Below are 23,746 nucleotides of genomic sequence, written 5' to 3'. Positions count from 1 at the left end.
GCAAGTATGTGCTGTTGAAAATACTGAAATTCAGAATGAAGCAAAGGGCTAACAGTATAGATCCTTTTAATGAGCTACCAAAGGGTGATTCAACTGGCCTACTCAGGGTGGACTTAAGGGGGTGTGGCTTGTTTTGATTTTCTGATTAGTTGTAGTTAAACTCCATTGTGGTACTTGTGTCCAGAAGAAAAACACATAGTGACATCAGTTTCCCTGAAGCACATTTCCTAGTCACAGATCTAACTGGGTAATGTTATTTTAACATTCTTGAGAGAGAGAGAGAGAGAGAGAGAGAGAGAGAGAGAGAGAGAGAGAGAGAGAGAGAGATTTGCTTGTATTCTATGTGTGTCACATGTGCACACTGCCCTCAGAGGGGAGACAAGAGTGTGTCAGATCCCCTGGAGCTGGGGTTACAGGGCTGTAAGCCAACTAATATGGGTGTGGAGATCAAACTCGGGTCCCCTGCGAGAGCAACTGTGCTCAGCTCTCCGTTCTTTCCGAAGTCACTCTGGAGTACTCTCGGAAGCAGCTTGGCCGTCCCGCTGGCACCTCACACTCGTGAGGTTAGCAGATTTTTGGCATGTTCACCTCTCTAGAAAAGTCACGTTCCAGCTTTTGAAAAATTATCCTTTGACAACATTCAGAAAAGCTTTGTGTTTTGCTTGCTGCGTTCATTAATGGTGCTTTTTCATATGGGTTTGCATCTATCGGACAGTTAAAGCTGTAGCCAGAACCTTGCTTAGAGGTTGCCTGTCCATCCACCTGTCAGTCAGAGGTTATATTCGGCATCCTGTCTATTTGATCAACAGGTCTACAGCTTCTGATTTGCCTAGAACACTAAGAAGGAAGGCTCTGTGGTCATAGGAGTTTGTTTAAGGAAAACACCTGCCTTGCTGGACACACTAGTTACTTTGCTGGACACACTAGTTGCTTTGCTGGACACACTAGTTACTCTGCTGGACACACTAGTTACTCTGCTGGACACACTAGTTACTTTGCTGGACACACTAATTACTTTGTTGACACACTAGTTACTTTGATGGACACACTAGTTACTTTGATGGACACACTAGTTACTTTGATGGACACACTAGTTACTTTGATGGACACACTAGTTGCTTTGATGGACACACTAGTTACTTTGAAATTTTCAAAGCCAGGGAAACTAGAATAGCTGCTTTCACTGGGAGAGAAGACAAAGGGTGAAGAGAAACTTCTGCATCTGGCAGGGAAATGAAACAGTAACTCCCAAAAGACCCAAACAGAATCTGCCCTCCCTAAAGTCAATTCCAGTTCAGAAAGCCGGCGGGGGGCGGGGGTGTGTGGTGGTATTGTGTTCACCAAAATATTGTGTACCTTAATAAACTTACCTGGGATCAGAGAACAGACAAGCCACTAGTTAGTCAGTGATAGCACACGCCTTTAATCCTAGCATTCCAGAGATAGAAATCCCTCTGGATCTCTGTGAGTTCAAGGCCACATTGGAAATAGCCAAGCACGGTGACACACACCTTTAATCCCAGAAAGCCAGCCTTTAATCCCAGGGAGTGGTGGTAGAAAGTAGAAAGATATATAAGGCGTGAGGACCAGAAACTAGAGGCATTTGGCTGGTTAAGATTTTGGCTGGTTAAGCATTCAGGCTTTCGAGCAGCAGTAATTCAGCTGAGACCCATTCCGGATGAGGACTCAGAGGCCTCCAGTCTGAGGAGACAAGACCAGCTGAGGATCCGGCAAGGTGAGATAGCTGTGGCTTGTTCTGTCTCTCTGATCTACCAGCATGGACCCCAATAACTCGCCTCAGGTTTGATTTTATTAATAAGAACTTTTAAGATTCCTGCTACAGGGGGGGGGGGGGGGGACACAGCAAGCTTAGAAGAGGCTCCGTTTCCTCCTTCCAGAGAGAAACCAACCCAAGGTCACCTCTCTCAACCAACAAGCACGCTATACATCTGGAGCATGGATTTGAAAACTTTCCCTTTCTCAACATGCAACACTTAAGTGGAGCAGGAACTGGTGGACAGTGTGCAGGTTGTTAAGGATGAGAAACGAGAAATCTGCACAGATCCACCTGGTGGTCTTTCAGAGCACCCCTCTCTTTCTATGGTGCTGGAGATTGAACCCAGGGTGCATGTGAGACCGGAGCCCTGTGCCTCCTGGCCTCAGGTTTGTGAAACAGGGCCTCACTGTACAACCGAGGTTGGCCTCCAAATCACAATCCTCCTGTCTTTTCCATTTTAAAATCAGAACTTGCACCCAAAATGTAGCTCCCATGTGCTTTAGCAAAGCTTTGCAAACAACTGTGAGTGAAATAAGAAAGCTTTTAGATTCCTGAGCTCTAACTTCCATCCTGCTGGTACTTTCACAGTCCCAGAGGTGCTCTGTGTCTGCTGGGGGCATAAGAGGTTTACCCAGCTTCAAATTTTGTGAATTACAAGACCGACGTTCCAGACAAGATGCTCCCATTGTGTAAAAGCACTCCTGTTAGGATTGGGTTTGAGGCCTGCTCCACAGGGAAGAGCCATACCTGCCACTGTAAAATCCTGGCCCAAAGCCCATGCCTGGTGTGAGCTGAAGCCCTGGAGGCAACTGAGTACCAATGTCCAGCTAAGCTGACACAGCATCAAAATATCTTTTAATGCATATTTGTCTCCATCCATAAATGCTACTTTCAGTGGAAGAGGCCTCTGGTCCCAGTGAACCATGGTGAATGCAGAGACTAGGGGCTACACAACGGGATGCTCATACCATCTTTCTAATGCTCAGGGCACACAAAGGAAGAGGGGGTGGATGTTGCAGGATATTTGTTTACACTGTGAAGTTGTGTCTTTGCCAAGGCACCTTCTGTTGGTTTAATAAAGAGCTGAATGGCTAATAGCTAGGCAGGAAGAGGTGAGGCGGGATTTCCAGGGACAGAGAGGACTCTGGGAAGAAGAAAGATGGAGATGCCAATGCCAAGGAGGAAGTAGGACATACAGAATGAAAAAGTAAAAAGCCACGTTGTAAGATGTAGATTGATGGAAGCAGGTTCATTTAAGTTAAAAGAGCTAGTGGGACAAGCCTAAGCTAAGGCAGAGCTTTCATAATTAATAAGAAGTCTCCATGTTGTTATTTGGGGCTGGTGGTAGAAAAGAAAGTCCATCTAAGGTTGCAAGAGCCAGAAGACAGCTGCAAAATGCCATCTTTTGGGCAAGACACAGTCATTTGTAACCAGAAGCTCAGCAGAGTGCTGCTTGTCCATTGTATCCGCACAGGAACAGGGCCATCAACAGTCGGGCTTGGGTAAAGAAAGGGTGTGGGGCCCATCCCTGTTTCAGAATATTAATATTCCTTTACTTGTGTGAAGATGTGTCACTGTGATTGGTTTAATAAAGAGCTGAATGGCCAGTAGCTAGGCAGGAAGACTTCTGGGCAGAGAAAAAGAAGAGAAGGCAAATCTAGGCAGAGAGAAATGCCAGAGGAGATAAAGAGGAAGCAGGATATACAGTAGGAGAGGTAAAAATCCATGAGCCATGTGGCAGTGGATAGATTAGTAGAAATGGGTTAATTTAAGTTATAAGAGCTAGTTAGAAACAAGCCTCAGCTAAGGCCAAGCTTTCATAATTAATAAGAAATCTCTGTGTGGTTATTTGGGAGCTGGCTAGCAGGACAGACATATACCTCATAGCTGAACTATCTGCTACTGATAGAATCAGAGACAGGGAGGGAATATTGGCTCTAGTCAGGTGACCATTGGTGACTCCAATGGACAGTTTCAACCCAATGGCCACACAGATGGCCCTCGATAAACTAAATGGCCATAAAAACAAAACTAGGACTCATGAATCTGGAAAAAGACTGGGTCATGTATGAGCTTGCCAAAGAACAAAATTCATTAATAAAATTTTGACACTGAATTAATATTTCTGATAAGAAATAACTGATCAGAATTTATTTTTTTGTTAATTCCATCAAAATGACAATTAGTATTTTAGCACTGATTCAAAAAACAAACATTTGACCTACTTAATTTTAAACCATTTCTTTAAAAAAAATTTTTAAACAAATTTAAACTTAATTTCAAATCTGTTTTTCAAGTCCCTGAGTCTGTTATTATTTCTATTATTTTGTAGGGTTAATTTGCTTTCTCATATATAAATTAAACTCTGTGTATTGTTCTTTATTGTTGTTGTTTTGGTTGTTGCTTTTTAGTAGTGACAGAATAAACCCAGGGCTCATGCGTATCAGGCAAGCACTGAGATATATCCCCGGCCTATATGTTTTTCCTAATATAAACACATCAAGTTCCACAAAGCTTCTTTTCCCACCCATCCACCTATCTCTCATGTGCTCATCCACTAACCTACCTATGCCCCACCTTAGCTCCGTTCCATTAGTTTTTCCTATTAATTTTGATGTTGTGCTTTTATCATTCAGCTGGAGATGTTTGAACTTTTTCTTGAATTTGTTTTTGTCAGAAAAGGCATATAAAAGTTACTCATTTGGCTATCAAACATTGACTTTATTCTAAATGTCTTTACAAAAATTTAAGAGTGTGTGTGTGTGTGTGTGTTCATGTGGGTGTCACACACAGAGGCCAGAAGGGGCATTCTGGAGTTATGATTGCTGTGAGCCCCCTGGTGTGGGTGCAGAGAAATAAATTTGAGTTCTCTGGGAGAGCATCAACTGCTCTTAACCACTGCCCATTTCTCTAGCCCCTCCTCTAAGTATCTTATTCTTACAAATTTTGAGCTAAATTCTACTGTGGTCAAAAAATACAAATAAGGTTACTGTGTCTTCATTTTTTAAAAATTGTTTATTAGGACTGGAGAGATGGCCCAACAGTTAAGAGCACTGACTATTCTTCCACAGCACTCACCCAGATTTGGTCCCCATACCCACAAAGTGGCTAACAACCATAACTCAAGTGCCAGGGGATCAAGCGCCCTCTTCTGGTGTCTGTGAGCACTGCATGCACAATGTGCACAGACACATAGGCAGATAAAACAACACACACACACACACACACACACACACACGCACGCACACACGCACGCACGCACGCACACGCACACGCACATGCACACACACACACACAAATAAACCAATCTTTAAAAACTATGCATTGTATCTGTGAGTCTGGGCTCCCAGGCACCACAGTTGCAGGAGTGCAGAGGATTCTAGACGTCAAATTCAGGCCCCCAGGCTTGCACAGCAAGCAGCTGTGTGCTGGGCCATCTTGCCAGCCCCCATTTTTCTTTTTTACTCTGACTGTTGTCATCCTGGAGGGGATATGTTCTGCTTTCTCTGCACACTTTTCTAGTTCTCTCTGGTCTAACTTTCCAGACACCAGACTATGATGACAATCCAGGGGTGGTTTTACTGAACTTAACCTACTTACAGTGTGAGGTGCTCTTTGGATCAGTAAGTTTATGTTTTATTTTATCAAATGTGGGCCACTGATAGCCATTATCTGAAAACGTTTTCTCTTTGTTCATTTTCCCCTGTTTTTTCTTCCTGAACATTTTGTTTTTCACTACTTTTTCTTTGTGCTAAATTTATTCCCACACCATGGTTTTTGTTTGTTCGTTGCTTCTGGAATCTCCCTCTTCTGTGTTCCTTTTCTGTGAGGGTCATCTCAGTGCGTCAAGGGAGCTCAGGCATGGCTCATCTGACCACGAGCTCACCATGTGCTGTAGTGCATCTTGGGAGCTTTGCCCACCTGGTTGTGTCCAGTGGCCAGAAAAGCTGCACTGGAAACATTAGGGCTCTCGACGCTCTCTACACTTTGAAATTCACACAGCAACAGGTCAGCACCACAGACCCTGTGCCCAGTCCTACCCATTCAACCATCATAATGCCAGAATGGCACAGGCTGCCCTTTCAACCAACACTTTTCGGGTATTGGGCTCAGGGCATGTGCAGGCCTTGATAGCCCAGGTAGTTTCACAAATGCTATTAAAGCAAATACAAAGATTTGGACCTCTTAATTGGCAAGATTTTGTGTGGTTTTCTGGGTTAAGAGCACCAAACCACTTTTACGAGTCACCCCAGGCTGTACACAGGGAGAGACAGCTTGTAGTATTGATATTGCCCCATGTGTCACGGTATGTCACTTTCTTCAGACCTTTTACTCTACTCTTTATACTACAAAGGTGTGTGTGTGTGTGTGTGTGTGTGTGTGTGTGTGTGTGTGTGTGTGTGTGTAGTGGGCAATTGCTCAGCCGATAACCTTGGGCTACCTAGCCCGATGGAGGCGGTGCTCCCTGTCTGCCTATCTGACCTCTTATAAGGGAGGAGAGAGGGGACTCATGCTTTTTTCTTGGGTTGTGGAGACCAAGTCAGGCAGCGTGAAGCAGCGTGTGTCGATCCCCATCTTTCCCAAACAAAGCGGACAGACTCGGCAACTGGATCTACCTTATCCTGTCCCCGTGAGTCTGTATTCCCAAAGCATCCATTAATAAATTGATATATATTCTCATACATAGACCCTTTTGGTTCACGTTGTGTGTGTGTGTGTGTGTGTGTGTGTGTGTGTGTGTGTGTGTGTGTGTGTTCCCTCCCATGAGTTCTAAAGCCTACCTAGTGGCTTTTTCATTTTAGACTTTGCATTTGGTTGTCCAGTTACGGTTTCTATTTCTTTACTGAGTTCCTGCCTGTGGAGCCGTCAGGATCACGGTCCCTTCCATATTGCTAACAACAGCAGTTGTAACTTGTCATTGCCTGATTTCATCCTCTGGCTCATCTTGTGTAGAGACCCATAGAGGTTTCCTAGTTTGAACTTACTCAGGGTCTGCTCAGGGCTGTGTGGGGGAATGATTGGACCATGGGTGTGGTTACCAGGTGTTTGGAAGGCTCTGCACTTGGCTATGTTGTATGCTTTGATTTAGCAAGGGGGAGGTCTTTTGCCCCACCCTTGGGCATTGTTATAAAAAGCTCTTTTGAAGAGACAGAAGGGGCCGGTGGATTTTGATCCAGGTCCTCCTGAAGCTATCCTCTCTTTCTGTCTGTCTCCTCTCCACTATCTTTCTATCTAAAAATTTCTTATTCCTCTCTCCTCCTCATAGGAACCCTTTAAAAGGTGGGAGCTGGCCTCCCACAATCTTGAAGTTAGTTTCTGATGATTATTCTTTGTCTTATTATGGGTTATATTCCCCTGTGTGTTTTTCATGCCTAATTACTGATTTTTAAACTGGATATCCTAATGATAATTATTATTCTTTTGTGCTTCTGGAAAGAATTGGTTTTAGTTGCAGCAGATCAATGGTATGGCCATACTCAAACTTGGAACTCTGTGTGCCGCAAAGAGGCCATGGCTCAAGTGTGGACTCAGGCCAGCTATCTGCCCAGCTATTGGTGTCTCTTAATATTTTGAGACCAGGCAAATATTTGGAAGGAGTTTATATGCAGATTAGGGGACTTCTGCTTTACTTTGCAGCCACTGGAGTCTCCAGCTTGACCCTCTGCTTTTCCAAGTCAGCAGGACTGCAGTGTTTAGGATTCAGCAGCTCCCCGTGGCAGGAGGCACCCAGAGGTTCCAAACCCTATTCGACCTCACCCGGTGCAGAGCCCTCTCTTAGGAAGGAGCCCTCCATCCCCTCTTGTTTTGGTTGCTCTCTCATGGCCTTCCATGTCTAACTTCTGAAAGATATTTGCTAAAGCTACCCCTTCTTTTAAAAAGCTATTTCTAACCCTTAATTTACCAGGTTATTTCAGTTAGAGTATCTTTAAAAAAACAAAACGACAATAAAACTAAACTAAACCAAGAAGAGTTCTCCGTAAGCAGCTACGATAACTGGTTATGCCTGGTGCTTACATCAAAACTCAAATCTCTGTTTCACTGGTACATTGCCAGAGAATGCCAGAAGAGCCAGAAGCCCAGCTTTAGGGGTTGAAGGGTTACCTTCCTCGGACTACTCCCCAACGTAAGCACACTCTATAGAATTCTGGAACGCATACAATTTCTAGCATTCCAACACCACAAAAGAAAACATCCTGTAAGGAATGATATGGGAAGCTGCGAGCATCACCTAGTGAATGCTGAGGAGCGCATAGCAAAAATCCTTTGAATAACTTGAGTGTTTGAAAGTAAACTCAGAAAAGCACAAGTAGGTTTTGTAAAGGACCATTTGCCAAACTTTATTCTAAGAAGGACACCTAAAAGCAATAAAATAAAAGCTTGTTTGTGGAAAAGTCCACTATCATGGATCCTATGTCCCCCTGGAAAATAAGACGTTAAGTTTATGCCATTCATAAAGTTGTACATTCATTACCGTGTGCACTGAGACTCTTGACTGCTCCTGGTAATGAGTCATTATGCAAACGTTTGTAACACATCTGCTCTTCCTAACAGTAACTGAGCAAAGCTACATTGTGACATGCTGTGCTGAAAATGTCACATTTGGAGAGGAGTCTCTTTAGCATGGCAAAGCCCACTATGAAGGCTCTAGGGGCTATACTTTTATAAGTGGGACAAGGCCTGCAATAACCCTCCTGAACACTGCTGTGTGATCTTCAGAATGCCAACTGTGTGTGCACACGCATGTGTTTAGGTGGGTTCGCAGGTATTTGGAGGCCAAAGATCAACACTGTCTTCCTCAGTCTCTCTCTGCATTATTTTTTGAGACAGGGTCTCTTGCTGAACCTAGAGTTCATCAGCTTGGCTAGGCTGGCTGGCCAGCAGCCCCGGGGATCTGCCTGTATCTGCTCCAAGCACTGGGATTACAGAAGTGCATTGCTGAGCCTGGCTTTGGGTAGGGATCTGACGCCAGGTTCTCATGTACACACGGCAGGAACTTATCAACCGATCCCTTTCACCAGCCCCGGAATCTCAATCCTTTAGGAAAGAATATAATTTCTGCTGGACGTAGTGGTGCCTGTCTTTAATCCCCACACTGGGAGGCAGAGGCAGGTGAATCTCTGCGTGTTCAGGACCAGCCAGATCTACAAATGGAGTTCCAGGAAGCCAGGGCTATCCTGCCTCAGAAAAGACTTAAGTTGTTTCAAAAGACTCAAATATATTTTTTTAAAAGAACATAAATTCTTATCAGAATAAGAGTCTTGGGGCCCCTTAAAAAATAGGGATACCAATACTATAGGCAAATCATTTATAGCTTGCAAGTAGCACTATTGGGTCATAAGTACTTCTTGCTGTACCTTTTAAAGGAAAACACGCCAAATAGGACAGTATACACAAAACACAGAGGCCAGAAGCACACACCATATTAAACAGTAACTGTGAGACATTGTTCGTTTACATTATGCTTTGAAAATATTTTAAAAAACCAAAACAGTGTGTTATCAGTGTCGGCCATCATAATTCTAAAGGTACAATATAAATGAAGAAATGCAAAAAGTGAATGAGCAGGTAACAAATTCAAACATCTTAACACAAACATAGGATGCGATGGATGAAATTTCCTTGGCCGAAACAATCTGTAAAGACTGTCAGGAGTAATATGTTTCATTATACTGTTTTTGAATAAACACATTCTCTCTCTCTCTCTCTCTCTCTCTCTCTCTCTCTCTCTCTCTCTCTCTCTCTCTCACACACACACACACACACACACACACACACACACAAACACACGTGTGCGCAAGAGGATGTAACCCATGACTTTGTATTCCAACTTAAAAATTAATTCAAAACAAAACAAACACGATCAAGACAGTTTCAGACTTGATCTGGGACAGCATCTATTTGCAAGGTATTGCCAACAGTCTCTCTCCGTGAAGAAATTAAGACTTCTTATAAAAACACATAAGAAGTTTAAATGAACCTTAATGGAGAGCAGATGTGTTCTTGGAAATCTGTTTCCTGGCCACCTAATTAATTACTAGCTGCCAGTCAAGGGTCTAGTAAGTAATGTAGGCCGTGATGGAGTATGCCTTTAGTGTTAGTGCTCTTGGGGGAGAGGCAGGTGGATCTCCAGAAGTTTGAGGACATATTGGTCCACATAGAGAGTTCTAGGCAAGTCAGGGCTAGCTACACAGTGAGACCTTGTCTCAAAACCAAAGTTTAGTGATAACCTGGAATCCACATTTTAAAACCAAGTCCACCATCCACTTTTCTTATCAAGTGTCCCTAAGAATTCACTTTTAGATGGAACTTGCCCCCACTCCACAAAAATAAATAAATAAATAAATAAATAAATAAATAAATAAACCCAAAACAAAACAAAACAACAACAACAAAAAAAAAAACCCCAAAAACAAAAAACAAAAAACAAAACCCACTTCTCATAAATGATTTATCCAGCGAGTTTTTCTAGGGCTTGCTAGCTGGTCAGTACCATCTACTTAGGAATGCCTACTTTCCTGCTAACGGCACAGAATTGCTCTCTTCTTGGTTTTCATTCATTTATTCATTCACGGTATTTGTTCTTTTTGTACACCTGCCCTAACAACAAACCACCAAGCAAGCACCGCGTGCGCTCACACGGCTTATTTTCTTCACGATTCCACCTTGCACCTTCCTCTAATCAGTTACTCTATTGCTCGCCTTTGATGCTTTCCTTACCGATGGGTTACTTACTTCATTCCAACGAGCTCGTTTTAAATTCTCGCTTTAGCACCAAGGCACGCCGTCATCACGGACTCTCTAAACATCATGTTTTCCAGCATGCCGTCCAGAGCCTTCAGAAAACGCTGACATTCTTAACTCGGGGCCAAACCCCACCCACAGCTACAGCCGCCACTTCCTCCAATGGCTGGAGGAATGCTCTGCATAGCTATACATTAGCCAGAAAGCCGAGTGTAATATGGACAGTATTTCCCAACATCACCGATACACACACTGTATTGGGCCTTGCTAATGTCCAGGGAGGCAGAGTAATTTATCTTTACAATGTTTCCCCAATGACGTCATTCTTTAAGGCTTCAAAACTGAAATGATTGACTAAGCAATACCCATTGTTCCAGAAGTTAGGTACAAGTTACATCTTTCCCATTTACCAAAAAGCATGGAGATAGTCAAGGTGTTTCTAACTGTCATAAACTCTAAGGTACTGAAAAGTGACTAAGTAATTCTTATTGATTTTTTTTCTTTTTTCTTTCACTTTTTTTTTCTCTCGAGACAGGGCTTCTCTGCGTAACAGTCCTGACTGTCCTGGAACTCACTCTGTAGACCAGGCTGGCCTCAAACTCACAGAGATCCACCTGCCTCTGCCTCCCAAGTGCTGGGATCAGAGGCGTGCGACACCACCACCAGGCTTCTTACTGATTTTTGACAAGTGCTTAAAACACATAGGTTAAAAAAAAAAAAAAAAAAAAAAAAAGGGAAGCAGAAGGGGACCAGGACCAGCCGGGAAGAGAGGGGTTGTGGGGGTGGGAGGGGGACCAAAGAGGACGATGGGGTGAATATTACCAAAATGTATGAATGAAAATGTCATAGTGCAACACATTATTGTAACAATTACACGTTAGTGAACACACGAACGTGCACAGAAAGTTCTCAGGGGGCTCACAGACTTCCGGATTTATCTTCAGTGACTTCCATCTAGGATTTGCTCTGACGTCTTTATGTTTATATGCTTACTGCTAGTTTATAGCTATTACAATGTTTTCTTCCTAATTTTCAATTACATTTAGAAGTGTCTCCACACCCGGGATTTCTAATGACACTGCCAAATTTCATTACCAGAATTTCACACAGAAGGCAGTGAGTGGGTGTGGTGGTGCATGCCTTTAATCCCAGCATTCTGGAGGCAGGCAGAACTCTGCAAGTTCAAGACCAGCTTGATCTGTATAACAAGATCCAGGTCAGCCAGGGCTACCTTGTCTCAAAACAAACCAAAAAATCAGAAGGAAGTGGATACGCTCCCAGCTAGGAGGTAAGAAGTGTCACCATTAACTTCGATGACATCGGTAGTTCTTGAGCATCTGTGCCCCAGGGACTCCTTGAGCACTGAGGATAGAGCGGCTGGAAAGAACAGAGAAGGGCCTTGCCATCCTGGATATTTCTGTCACCAAACACGTTTTTGGAGGTTTGAGGTTAAATTAAAAAGGACAATATAGTTAAAAGCTGGGGGAGAGGAGGGACGGGTTGCTTGTGGAGATGGGGCATACCAGAGCATGCCAGCCTCCGGATTGAGGGAACTGCTGGCGAAACAGCCTCTCCACAGCTCCAGAGGACACAGCAGAAGCCCAGGCTTTTGCTCCCCAGAGAACTTGTGCGAGAAACGAGGAAGCTAAGAACAGCCCCAGGAGCCCCACCCGCCCCAGATGTCTGCATGCTAAAACCTTTTTAATAAGGAAGCGTTGCAATTACGAAGAAGTGTAAATACTTTGAGACAGACAAACTAACTTATACTCGATAAATACCTGAGCAGTCCCAAGGAGGACTGGCTAGTATCAGATCACCCCAGGAACAGAAGAGGGGTGATGGCTGTGAGAACTGAGGGGGGCTGCCCATCCGGAGACAAAGGGACACCCAGTTGAGGAGGCTTTGGGAGATGAATTTAAGGGTTTAATAATTTTGCCAATGTAAAATTTAGGTAATCAGTTTAATTCTTTACAAATGAATTTTGGCTTAAGACAACAGGGGCTGGAGAAATAGCTGTCGGCCGCGAGCAGGACCTCAATTACAACCCCAGCACCCAAGTTTTGTTTGTTTGTTTGTTTGTTTGTTTGTTTGTTTGTTTGTTTGTTTTGAAGCCTGTCATTGTGCTACCTGCTTGTACGCCTAGTGCCGCAGAGGCAGAAACAGGCGGATCCCCAGGGCAAGCTGGTGAGCCAGACTAGCTTTATCAGAGAACCAGGTCCTAGTAAGACACCTTATCACAAAAACAAGGTGGACAGCTCATGGAGAATGACACCCATGGCTGACCCGTGGTCTCCACACAGACCCACGCACATGCACCTAAATACAAGTGTGCACACACACACACACTGCCCCACCACACACAGAGTCAATAAAGTATGCTTCTTTTCTGTTTTGCATTTTGTTTCTTTGTCCAGGCAGGATCTCTGTATCCTAGAACTCACTATGTAGACCAGGCCAACTTTCAACTCCCAGAGATTCACCTGCCTCTGCTTCCTAAGTGCTGGGATTAAAGGCCTGTGCCACCACATCCAGCTAAGGATGCTTCTTATAAATACAAAATAACAAGATAATTGTAGAGAATTTTAAAATTAAGACATCATATATGTTCATAAGAATATATTAATATATTGGCCATTCTGTATGTCTTCAGTTGTTCATGGCTCCTTTGTGACTTCTACCTGTAACACAGAGCTAAGGAGCCCTGTAACCATGTGTTCAACAGGTATCACCTTGCCCTGGCCCAGACTGCTTGGGTAGAAGGTGGGGTGGAACAAACAACTCTTAATGACTGTGGTCCACTCAAGGGCCACAGTCCACAGAAATACAACGGACCTTTGGTATCAAGCCTTCTCACGATTTGCACCCCTGTGTTCTAGAGCCTCTGGAAGTTTTTGGCTTAGCAAGTCTAACTCTCCCCATGTCCCACCTGGCTGCTTTCTCTGACATGGGAATAGCTTTTATTTTTCTGGGTCTTTGGAAAGAGTTTTTAAGGAACACATACCAATCCTGGATTGATCTAACTTAAACACTTCCTTAATCTGAAACATCTTCAGTGACTCTTAAGTTATAAAGTATCATTCTGAGCTGGCCATGGTGGCCGAGTTCAAAGCTAGCCAGGACTACCAAGAAACCCCATCTTGTCAGCATTGGTGGTGCACGTCTTTAATTCCAGCACTTTGGAGACAGAGGCAGACAGATCTTTGGTCTACAGAGAGAGTTCCAGGACAGTCAGGGCTACACAGAGACACCCTATCTTACAAAAACAAAACAAAACAAAACAAGAAACCCTGTCTCCAACCTTCACCCCCAAAATACCTTTCTGACAGCTGATTTATGAATTTTGCTAAACTATTCTGAGCCCACCTTATAATTTTTTTTTTAATCAACAGCTCTTTGGTAAGACACATCACAGGCTACAGAATAATATTAAAAGCAAAAAACAAACCCAAGAGCTGGTACAGGCAAAGGGTACAGAGATGTGGCTCAGCAGGAGTGTGTGACACATGCAGCTTGTGAAAGACCAGAATTTAATCCTGTGTTCACATTTGCCTGTACACACACACACACACACACACACACACACACACACACACACACACACACACAGTGCTCCTGCATCAGAATATGTTCCTAAATTTCCTTTCAAAGCTTGTGATGGGAAACACTCTTGTAAGTGAACAGTCCAGCATTTTCTATGTCTGACAGTCATTCTCCACCTCTCAACATTTGGGGCGCTTTCCACAGACTCCCACCCAACTATCTAAAGAAACCCTCCTGTATTTCCATGTAAGCCACTGCGTGGTGGTAACGGGGTGTGGATTTCCACTTACGTGTTAGCTGTTCAAGGCCAGGTTAGTTTTTCTGCACTCCTGCTGTACTTAACCCCACAGTCCTTTTCTCATTCTTACAGCCCAGGAATGACCAGTAGGCAGCATCACAGCCAAGCCTCCCCTGCCCCCATTCCTTGTATCAGTGATAAGATGGTCTGGGCTTTTCTTCTGGGCTAATTCTCTCCTGAAAGTGACTTCAGGTTGCAGCTGAGCCCTGGTCAGTTCTATTTTCCATAACAAAGGTTTGAAATCTTCCTTGCTTGCTATCTCAGACTTCTTCTGAGGTTGGCTTGCCTTGCTCTCCAGTAAAGCCCTTCTTAACCAAAGGCAGCCCCCCCCACCCCTGTCCCGCCCCAGACTCTCTGATTCTAATGTGCTCAACAGACTTATAATCCAGTGATGTTTATTACATCACTCTAGGAGTAATTTATTAATGAAGCATGGCTTTCTTACACGGTATCTGAAGGGTCAGGCTTCCTTTAAGAAACGTGACCTTCCCGTAAATGTAATCCTAGTGCCATGTAACGAGTGAAGAAAGGGGCTGGGTAGGTGCCAGTTTGCCCTGCAAGTGTGAGGACCTGAGTTCAGATCCTCGGAACTTACATGAATGAATGTCAGGTAGAATCAGGGCTTGAAAGTAGAGAAAGGGGATCTCACTAGCAAACGGGCTATAACTAGACTAGCTACAGTGGTGAGCTCCTGACTCAAGTAAAAGACCCTGCTTCAATAAAGGAGACAGAGTGCTCCAGAAAGATCCCCAGTATCACCATTAGCCTCCACAGGAACTCACATACGTGTGGACGTGCAGCTTCATACACATAAAGCCCACAACATGTGAACACACATACACACAGCACACACCCTACATACATAGATATATTTTTTAAAAAGTGAGAAGGTTGAGATGAATAAGTCTCAAAATAAGAAGGTAAGTAGGCAATGTGGGCATCTTTCCTAGATGCTGTGGAAGGACCGTTTACAAACACATGGCTTGTCTTTCACGTAGGATGTAAGTAACAAGATGTTCTCCTAAGCAAAGAAAAAAAAATTGGAAGAAGGTCTACAACCTCCAACAACTTACTGCTTTGTGTAGTATATTACCTGGGGAAATTACATAGGAAAAGATGAATGCATTAGAGTGCCTGTTGGAAGAGGCACAGACAGAAGCTGCAGAGGGGGGTTAGGGGCTGGAGAGAAGGGAGCATTAAGCTGCGAAGTGTTGCAGCAGGGAGTGGTCTGGTGGTCGAGGGTGAGGTGTGTGGCGGGGAGATACCAGTATCCTCACAGTGCCTCGAGAGATAAGCAAGGCTGAGCGACCCGACCCGGAGCGGCAGAAACAGGAACATTTGTTTGCCAAAGCATACACATTCCAATCCACTGAAGCAGCTCTGGTAAGTTCTTTAAAATGTGCGGCCCAGAACAAAGGAAACACTAAAAAAGGTGAGCGTGCTTCCAACTCAAGACTTCAAGAAAGGATGTGATTCAAAAGTTAGATATGCTAAAAACAGATTTAGACCCAAGGTTAGCTGGAGGAAGAGTGAGTCTGTGGCAGATTGACTAATCACCACCTGCAGGTAAAATACATAGAAAGTGAAAACAGAGATCCCAGTCAGAGACAAAGATGGAGTCCTTACTGCTCATCGGCTAGAGAAGGAGGCTGTCTTCACAGGCGCTGCTTCACCTAATTCACACCCGAGGTAGGCTCTAAAACTCCCTTACACAGAAAAACTGGGGCTCATCGCGGTTCAGTCAGGTGAGGTCCTTTGAATACCCATTTTGCAGTGCTCTCAGAACTTGGCAGCATCTACCCCTGTCTGGGGCTACACTCTGTATACTGTTCCAATTTAAAATGATGCATACATTTTACTATGATATATGTTAAGATTTATTTGTTTATTTATTTATTATTTATTCATTCATTCATTCTTGAGAAAGGGCTTCACTCTGTAGCCCAGACCAGCCTGGAACTCACAATGCCAAGACCAAACTCACCTTAAACTTGTAGCAATCCTCATACCTCTGCTTCCTGCGTGCTGGGATTACAGATAGTCTCACAACACATGGCTACCATTTATATTTGAAAAGAAATGGAGTCAAAGACACCTCCACAGCAACGTCATCCTCATGGGTTGTAATACATGTTCACAGATGAACCAAGACTAGAGACACAACCAGCATTCCAGGGATGAAGCAGAAAATCCTGGGAATGTGTTACAGTTCAAGAGACACTGTTGCCAAGTAGAGAAGAGCAGCTGATGGGCAGGAGAGAATGGTCCACTAGGGTGTTTCAAATCATTCATTTAGTTGCAATCAGTCAAAAGAACTAAGGCTTTGGAAATAGATTGTCCTGATTCAAAATTCAAATTCTGTTGCATAGCAGAGGCGTGGCAAACCCTGGGAGGTTACTTTACATTATTAATTTCTGTTTTCTTATGCAGGCGTTATGGTCAGCTAAAAGCATATTTAGGGAAAAGAGGAAGTCTATAGATAATGGGGAGAAAGTATAACATTAAAAATTAAAGAGAACCAGGCGTGATGATTCACATCTGTAATCCTATCACTCAGGAGGATGAGGCAGGAGGATTACCAGGACTGGGAAGTAAGCCTGGGTTACAACGTGAGGCTGTGCCTAAAAACAAATGCTGTCTGCATTTACTTAGCATATTCCAGCTGCATGGCCTTTGGCAAGTCACCAGCTCTGAGCTCCCTTCTATACAATAGGGATAGCACCATCTCTCACAGGATGGAGAGATACCAGGACAGCCAGTTTGCATAACAGAGGTGTAGCACATTAAATCACTAAGACAAGTCTTGCTGAATTACGTATAAATTTCACCTCATTTCTCTGTAAACTTAGGCTTTATTATAATGGTGCCAATGACTATAGATTAAAATACTACAGAAGGTTTAAAAATCATCGGCAGTCACCGGCGGGTCTGATGCCTTTAATACCAGCACTTGGGAGGCAGAGGCAGGCAGATCTCTGAGTTTGAGGCTACCCTGGTCTACAGAGCAAGTTCCAGGACAGCCAAGCTAAACAAAGAAGTCCTGCCTCAATCAATCAATCAATCAATCAATTAATCAATCAGTCAATCAATCAATCAACCAGCCATGACAATTTGATAAAAACTGGGCATTTGGAGTTAAGAATATTTCTGGCTCCGTGTTGTTTTGAAAAGATAAACTTTATGACTGGCATGGTGGTGTATACCTTTAATCTCACTGCTTGGGAGGCAGAGGCAGACAGATCTCTGTGAGTTTGAGGCCAGCCTGATCTACAAAATGAGTTCCAGGACAGTCAGGGCTATACAGAGAAACTCTGTTTTGAAAAAACAAACAAAACAACTTTATATAAGCAGGAAATTGTTCAATTCTCTTACAGTTCTTAAAACTTTCTTTCTTCAGTAAAAGCCTCCCTTAAAATAATTACACTTCTTGGAGATGTAAATCAATTGATAGACTGTCTGCCTAGGACACACAAAGCCCTGTATTTAATCAACAGTATAGAAAAAAACTGGGCATGGCAGCATACCCCGGTAATCACAGCACTTGCGAGATCAGAGTACAAGGCCATCCACTGGTAAACAGTAAATCTGAGGCCAGCCTGGGCTACATGAGACCAATAGAACAAACCAAAGACAACAACACTCAGTTAAATAAAGGACACAGTCAATCTGAGAAACAATAGATGAATGTCATTAGCAAAGGCTTTAGGCAATTTTACTGCTAAGAATGGTTAATCATGCTCAGCACCTTTCACAGACATTGAGGTGATGTCTACCTGCTGTCAGTCTAGAATACGAAGGAGGGAAGAGTTTGTGCTTGCAAAACTGCCCCCCCCACCCCCAGTTGGTCTTAAATCATAAGAAATTCTGCTATCAGACTACTACTATAGAGTTGTGTAGATCTAATCCGATAGCTTTGTCCACCCGTCCAGCATCGACTGCAGATCTGAGGAAACATCTATGAGGTTCAGATTACAACCAGGTTTAGTGGCTTTGGACAAATCATTAGAAAATAAAGAGAGCGCATGCATAAAGCTGCGCCGCTCGCTGGTTGTGTGAGCAAGCTGAGGTTTAAAATCCCTTGTATTCCTGCCACCTAGGTTAAGGGACCTCAGTGCCCGGGCCACTCTAAAGCCTTGTCCGAGCTTCAGAAAGCCACTGCATACTTGGCAGAAATGTGACCACCGTCAGTGAAGGCCACACTTTCTTACACTACTGCAGTCTGCAGGAGTGAGTACAACAGCACCTCTAACGCTCTAACGGGTAATTTAAGCCTCTGAGCCAAACTCGGGCACTCTCACCACGAACAATTAGTCTCTCTTTTTTTTTTTTTTCACTTTCAGGAGGCTAGGAACCCGAAAGTGTTTAAATGATTTGCTCTGAGTTTTCTGAGTTTAAAATTCTTAAGGAACTGGAAACCCAGTGAAGTTCTGCCTCTCACCCTCGAATAAAACCTCCGCATAAGCACAGGGACTAGGGGGTGGGCTGAGCCCTCGCAAAGCCAGGTAAATTCGAAGAGTTTGAAAATAACTGAAATCTGAGGAACACAGCCAAGCGTAGGGGGAGGGAAGAATTGGCTGCTGGACAAGAGAAAGGCTTTGGCATTTACAGAGCACACCCTAAGGCTCCTGAGGGGCTAACTCCATCTCGCACACCTACCTCTATGCTGGGAACCACAGAAAACGAAGGATCAGCGAGGGTCTCTGTCTGGGTCGAAGGCAGAGGTCCTGGCTGCAACTGCTGGCCTAGACACCTAAGCTCCGGGGCCGTGGGATGCGAAGCAGCCCCCTCCCGCCCCCTCTGGTCCTGCAGGTGAGCGGACTGGCGCTCACTCGATCCCTACGGAGACCATGGGTTTCCCCCTCCTTCCTCAAAAAAGTGTAACTTCAGGCTGGAATGGGAGGCGAGGGGGTTGGGGAAAGGAGCAGAAAAACCAGGCCCCGGCATCTCCAGGGGTATGGAAGGTATGGAAGGAGAATCGCCCAGGCCATCCCTGCCGCGACCGCGTTTTCTCTTCGTGCGCCCCTCCCCCAGTCCCCAGAACCTGGTGCCGCCGTGCTGCTCTAGGCGCCAGGCTGGGGGTCCCTGGCACGGATACCAGGACTCGCGTGGGTTGGGTGGGGTTGGGATTGGCGGGCTCCGGGGACGGCACGCTGGGCAGGCGACCACATTGTGCCTGTCCCAGAGCCCAGAGGAGGCAGGGACACGAACGAGGCGGGGTGGGCGCATCCGGGCTGGGGCGCGCCCAGAGGACTGAGTCGAGTGGCCGTGTGTCGGCCGTCCCTCTCCATCCCACCGTGAGTCCCCAGCCCTTACCTCTGGGGGCGAGGGTGTCCGCTGGAGGTGGTGCCGGGGCGCGGCGAGCTGTGTCCGGGTTGGTCTCAGCGGCGGCCAGCGACCTCCGGGTCGCTGCTCATGGCTTGTCGCGCCCAGAGTGGTGCAGCCGCGGCCACGGCGGCGCCTTGGTCCTCGTCCTCTTCGCGCGGGTTCCAAGCCGGGACGCAGCTAACGCCCCAGCTCCGCAGCCCTGTTCCTCCTCCCCGGTGCCTCCCCGGCCGCGAGCGGAGCCGCCTCCAGCGCCGCCCCGCGCGCCGCCTGGCCCGCGGCAGCCAGCGCCGCCCAGCGCCCGGCCCCGGGGTCGCCGCCGCCTGCCGAGCCGCCGCCGCTGCCGCTGTGCCAGCCCCGCTGTGACGCAGGCAGCGGTGCCCGGGAACTTCCTCCTCTGCAGAGACCACCCGGCGCCCGGGGAGGGCGGGCGGGCGGGCCTGCGCTGCTGCTGGCTGCCGAGCACTGTGTTCCGCACCGGGAAAGCAATCCTCTCAACCGCTGGATGATTGCCCTGCTCGGAACCACCCACCTGGCGGGCACTGCAGAGGAGACCAGCTGCGTCCCCTGCCTCCCGTGCGCATCCCTAACAATGCCAGAAAGAGGGTGGCTTCTGTGCGGGCGGCGTCCGCTCCCACACCGCAGCTCCTCCTGGGGCTTAGTTGGAGCGAGTGGCTGCTGCTAAAAATAGCCCTCTTGGAAGCTCCTGGAGGGTCAGGATGGAGATAACCCCTCCCCAGAGAACTAAAGGTTGAGGGAGCCGGTGGAAAGAACGGTGGGATACACTGTAGGGGACAGAGGAGAAAGAAAAAACCCAATGTCCATCGTTCACGAAGCCTCAAGCCCCTGGACAATCTCAAGCCTGGTGTCCCGCTGGCAGGAGTCCCTGTCTGCCTGACCCTGCCAGATGGGCTTCTGGGCTCCGACCAGCAGGTGCCACTCAGTATGAAAGCTCCGCCTACGATTTGGGGTGTGCCGGGGCGGCGGGTGTGTGTGTGTGTGTGTGTGTGTGTGTGTGTGTGTGTGTGTGTGTGTGTGTGTGTGTGTAAGAGCTAACAGTGTACACCAAGCCACCTGTTGTTTGGACGGCGTGAGGGAGGGATGCTCTCCCACCCATTGATCTGAACCGTGGGTTTCTCCTCCCGTCCCTCTGCCCAATTATAGGTCGAAAACGCAAACTGACATCCTGAAAGCTGGCAGCTCCCTACACAGAAAAATTTCCTGATGGGTGGGGGGAAAGTGCAGACAAGATAACTGTAACAGAGTCTACTGGGAGTGAGGGCTTCGTCAGTACCAGCTGGCTGTCCTCAGGGCACTGATGATAAACGATGACTGTCCTGGCAGTCTGGGAGAGACCGAGGAGAGGAAGGAAATGGCCAGCCAACAGCCATTAACTAGTGTGTGTGCGCTCTTGCACTGTAAGTCTTTAGAAGGCAATCATTTCCCAAGACATGATTTAAAAAGAAAAAAGCCTCTCCCCTCACCTCTCTTGGGCTCTTCACTGTTCTTCCTGCTCTCAAAATAAAACACTACACGGTCTCTAATCCCAGAGCTGCTGTTGGCTCCAAAGACAACCTTAAACCCCCTCAGGCCTTAGGTGAATCACTCTTGCATCAGCCTCATTAACCGAGGACAGACCAACAACCTAGGGTGGGGTGTTCCGGTGGACAGGGAGGAGGGAGGGAAGGAGGGAGGGAAACCTAAGTACCCGTAACCCAGCAGGTAGATGCAAAAATATTCCACAAGGTAGCTCCCAATTCAAATATTTCACCTCAGGCACTGGAATTGGGATGCAGCTCGGTCCTAGTGTCTCCGGCCTTGAGTTTGGATCTCTAAAACCAAACGTGAATCTCAGGAAAGCAACTCCTGAAGTTGAAAACCTCCCATGCAGTGTCTTGTTCTCCAACCGCTTCCCCAGGACACGTCAGCCTCTGTCGCCTTCAGCATGTCAGCTAAGCCGAGGCATGCTAACCCATTGACAAGGAACTACCAAACCCTAGCCCAGTGGTTCTCAACCTTCCCAACACCGCAACCCTCTAAGACAGTTTTTCATGGTGTGGTGACCCCCTCAACCATAAAATTATTTTCATTGCTACTTCATAACTGTAATTTTTGCTACTGTTATGAATTATAATGTAAATATATGATATGCAAGATATCTAATATGCGACCCCTATGAAAAGGCCATTCAGCCTGTGAAGGGGTCGAGACCCACAGGTGGAGAACCACTGCCCCAGATTGTTGGTGTAGGTGAAAGGGCTTCTATCTCTGCTCTTCCTCTTTAAGCTCTGGAAAGGACTGCCTTTTTTTTCCCACATACCCATCAGTAATCCAGGTATAGTATGACAGGGTGCTGGGAGAATACCATAATAGACGTAAAGCGCCAAGAAGATGAAGCAAGCACTTCACAGGAGAGCAGTTATTGAAACCACTGCTCCGCTCCCTTGAAAGACAAAAGAATAGGTACAACGCTCAAGTGTGGAAATGATATATGCACCCCCTCGTCAAGACTTCTCTAGAGTGGCTTTCTAACCATAGCCAGACCTCGTCTGTGATGACCTAACAGGGTTCACAGGGCAAACAGGACAGTTCTGTAGACAGATGCTTCATAATGCACATTAAATATGGAGAGTTACTAGTCTAAAAGCCATGGCACTATATTGTTTTGGTCATATTTTCTTATCTGCTTGCATTATAAACATCAAGTCCAATCTTTTCACTTTGGTTAGCTTCACTCAAACCATGAGACGGGAGGAGAAACCCGCAGTTCAGATCAACGGGTGGGAGAGCACCCCTCCCTCACATCGTCCAAATAAGCTCTCTGTAAAAACACTGGATGAATCAGCAATTACTCAGTGTGTGTGAATGCTCCGTCCTGAAGGTCCCAGGAAAGTACAAGGGCTCATTCGTTGACATCAGGGTGTTATGGAAAGGGAATCCAGTAAATACGTGAAATTGGAAGTCTGCATCTTCAAACTGTGATTCGAGTTCAGTGGGAGAAGAGGCTACTGTTTTCTGGTTAAACTGGTATTCTGTCTTGACTTTATTTTATACGTTCTATTTGAGCTCCCAGATTCAAGTTCCACATCCAACTCTACACAGTTACCCGTTAACTACAGACAGTATGTGACAGCGAGCACAAGTGGGAATTTCTGGACGGGGCAAGGCCAGTCTGGGGGAAGAAGTGTACACATCTGGGCTCAGACTCTGCGCCACCAGCTCTGTGGTCCTCAGCGTCTTCCCTTGAACTTCAGCTCCCTCATCGCTTTCCTAGAGCCTCTTTAGGGTTGTGGTGAGATTTGAGATGTGTCTTGTAGGTGGTGGAAATGGTAATGTGGTTGCCTTGTTTTATTGTTGGCTTCAGGAAAAAAAAATCCCTGAACTGTCACCTCATTCTCCGAAGGCATAATTAAAGAATCACTTTGTCAGGGGCCCATGCCTTCCTGGAAAATGTATTTCTTCTTTGTGTTCTCACGGTGTTTAATTTTACATGTCTGCTTCACCATCAAGCCTAGGAGCTTCCCTGGTGGAGGGACTGTAATTATTCATCTTCATATCTGTTATTAACACCTAGCCTAGGACCTTCTATTAAATGCTAATACTTCAAATTTCAGTTTATATCAATTCCTTCAGTATAACTCATACTACAGGCTCTGAAGTCTGAATAGTCTAACTAGTAAATAATTTATATTTAATGATGAATATGTATAAAAGTGCCACAATGAACCCCAATACTTTGTATGCTAACTTAAATAATACATTTCAAAACTCTTAATCTCACTTTAAAAGTTACACTAAAATTATGTAGTATATACAGGTACGGCCATAACACCTGCTTTTTTCAATGCTAGAATTACTCTTAAGGGTGAACCTGCTATTTTCGTTTTGTCTTGCTTTTAATGCCTGTTGATCCTGCCTGGTAATAACGAAAGTCAAGTTTAAGTTCTCAGTCAAAACCACCAGGAGGGAGGGTTTTACTCTGAATCCTCTACCGCTGGCTCGATGCATCTGCTACCCAGACCTTTTTTGGTGAGTTGTGGGAAGGAACTGAACTAACAGAAAACACC

At 45.6% G+C, this 23,746-nt stretch overlaps 1 protein-coding gene across 3 annotated transcripts in view; it reads right to left on the bottom strand.

The window, feature by feature from the left end:
* Lrrc8c (leucine rich repeat containing 8 VRAC subunit C) overlaps nucleotides 1-19,953 on the bottom strand; it is an 81,244-nt gene extending 61,291 nt beyond the window's left edge. For all 3 annotated transcript variants that reach the window (XM_076546870.1, XM_016004397.3, XM_006985838.4), the window contains exon 1: nucleotides 19,671-19,953. The gene's annotated coding sequence lies outside the window, so the exon portion shown is untranslated. The remainder of the gene's footprint in view (nucleotides 1-19,670) is intronic.
* Between the last annotated feature and the right edge of the window lie 3,793 nt (nucleotides 19,954-23,746).

This window comes from Peromyscus maniculatus, chromosome 10 (genome assembly GCF_049852395.1).
Source record: "Peromyscus maniculatus bairdii isolate BWxNUB_F1_BW_parent chromosome 10, HU_Pman_BW_mat_3.1, whole genome shotgun sequence".
Lineage (NCBI taxonomy): Eukaryota > Metazoa > Chordata > Mammalia > Rodentia > Cricetidae > Peromyscus > Peromyscus maniculatus.
Note: the sequence above shows the minus strand (reverse complement) of the source record. Positions and strands in the feature narration are given on the sequence as shown.